Below are 2,753 nucleotides of genomic sequence, written 5' to 3' on the forward strand. Positions count from 1 at the left end.
GTGAGAGAGGGGTCGCGTTGTGGGAGTAGGAGGGAGAGGTCTGGGCGGCGGCGAGAGGACGGGCAATGGTGGCTTTTTTGTGGTTTTTTTTGTAACTAGTTTGTTGCTACTGTGGAGAGAGGAGGGCATTTTGAGGTTTCTTTACTTTTTATCCTCTCTCTATGCATAGTTGACAGGTAATAATTGCTAAAAGAGAGCTGTGGCACAAAATGTCATACTTCAAGGGGCTGAACCTAGGGGTGCCAAACCGTATCCGTATCGGAGGAAATATCCGTAACCAACAGATACGAATATGGTTACTCAAATCTATAACCGATAGGATATGGTTACGGATATGGTTTTGTAGTGAAATATCGGTATCCGTATCTGAAAATATCCGAATACATATTGGTCATACTCTTACGATAGTTTCAAGTCTTAGATTATGGATTTGTGATTAATTTTGATGATCAAAATGTCTAATCTTAGCTTTTCAATCATAATGAACATATTAACGAACTCTTTTTGTATCACATGACTATATTTTTCTGAATACTATCTAGTTTTCTAATATCCTTTTTGTATCCACATGCATATTCGTTTATATATCCGCATCTATATCCGTAACCATATCCGATTTTGGCGGATATGGATATGAATTTTTCTTACCGACGTATATCCGTAGCCGAGATGAGTAAGCGGATAAGGATATGCTAAGTGTCATATCCGAGCCGTATCCGCTCCGTTAACACCCCTAGCCTGAACCACATGGGGAAAAAGTGAATGAGCTGCAACACATGAAGATAGTGTTTTTGGGTTTTTGACACAGTTTTCCCATGCAAAATGCTTTGATAGGAATTATACTTTATGCACCATCATTTAGAATACGAGACTGTTTGAAATCAATCAACAAGTATTCGTAATAAGTTCATTAGTCCATTTTTACAATCGAAAAATGTTGAGAGTTTTGTTAGAATGCGATGTCTCACCTTGCGATTCTTTTCTCTTTAAATACTCTGTAGAATTAGAAATAAAAAGTCCGATTCTTTGCTTGGATGAATTTCATGCATATACTTGAAGTCTGACAACGGTTTAGTCATCGTTTAGTAGGGTGTATGAAGCGGGAAGATAAGATGAAAGGAGGTCCAATGAGATGTAAGGAAGTATATACCTCTTGTTCTTTTTGTTTGATAGGAGGGGGTGAGAGAGAAAAGAATTTAATTTGAAGTTCATTTTCTCTTGAATCTCTCCAATTTAAAGGGATCCACGTCTCTTCTCATTTTTAGTTCATTTTAAGTTATCCCCTACTCTAGCTCACTTCCCTTTTGGTTCACTAGTGGGCAAGAATAGGATTAGGAATCCAGTTTTTTTTTTTATGGATTCCTACTTATTCCATAAAAATTTTTAAGACAAGTTTATATATTCATGGAATCCTTTTTTTCTTTCTTTCTATGTTTGTTTCATAACATGAAAAGATGGAATCTAACTTTATAGAAACCCTACAATTCCTAATCTTTAGTTTGGTTTGGAATGAGAAATTTTTAGGATAAAGGGTGAGTTCCAACGACTAGTTCCAACAGCTAGTATACCATAATTTGGGTTGTTTGCAATCTCCGCATGAACTTCATTTGGAGCTTGATTCATGTAGCGATCCCATAACCCATTCATTGTTTGTAGGACTTTATTGAAATACCTACTAACTGTTTCTCTATATCTTATGAACTTAGTCCTTATTATTCTATTTTAGTTTTATGACCCACTATACTTAGGAACATAGTGAGCTGTTCTTCGACTTGAACATGTCTGGTATCCTTTAACAAACCGGTTGCTTTCATTACTTCAGCAAGTTTTAAAAAGGCACTCAGTCTCATTCTAATATAAGACCAACAACTATTGTTCTAGCCTTCCAATACACGTTTGAAGTGAGCTTCTCTGCAATAAATATTTTTGATTTTTTCTTCCTTCGTACAAGATGAAATTCTCTTGCGCTTATCATGCATTCTAAGAATACAAGTTATTATCGTGACCATGACAGAAACAATTGTATTAGCACACATCATCTGCAATTGTTCTTCATCTACGTTATCCATCTACATCCATTATAAAATTAGCATATATTTATAACTTAATAGTTCTACTCAAGATTAAAAATAATTATATAGCTAATAAAAATATTAAAATTGTAATGAAGATATCTAAATATCCACAAACATGATATCAAGTAATGAAACAACTATTTCATATTTGCATCCTAAGCATGCACGCTACCCAAACAAATAAAAATTAGGTTTTCAGTCCATGGGTTTAATCGTTTGAAGGATGTATTCAATAAAAAATAATTCAGAGAATCGGAAATCATTAATCAACTATGTAACAAAATCCTTGATTCACAAGAGATTAGACATGTAATAATTTATCAAAACCAGCGTAGTCTAGTACCCATGTTCATTTCTTCAGATCAAGCACAATGAAATGATCATAAGAGAAGGGCGAAAAGTTTTATACCTGCAGTTGCCAAGGGGATAATTCAGAAATAGATGCTACAACCCTACCGAAGCCAACACACCCACTGAACGGAACAAACCCACCGAACCCCACCGACAGAAATCAAAGCAACAACCAAATACTAAGGTCGAGAATGGATCACCGACAAATAGCGTCGAGCCTCGTCTTCGAAAAATAAATCAAAGAAAGCTGAAGCCAACAAACCCACCAAACCGTAGATCAAGTTCGAGAAGGGATCACCGCTGCACAATGGTCGAGCCTCGTCTTCG

This window comes from Asparagus officinalis, chromosome 3 (assembly GCF_001876935.1).
Source record: "Asparagus officinalis chromosome 3, Aspof.V1, whole genome shotgun sequence".
In the NCBI taxonomy this organism is placed as follows: Eukaryota; Viridiplantae; Streptophyta; class Magnoliopsida; order Asparagales; family Asparagaceae; genus Asparagus; species Asparagus officinalis.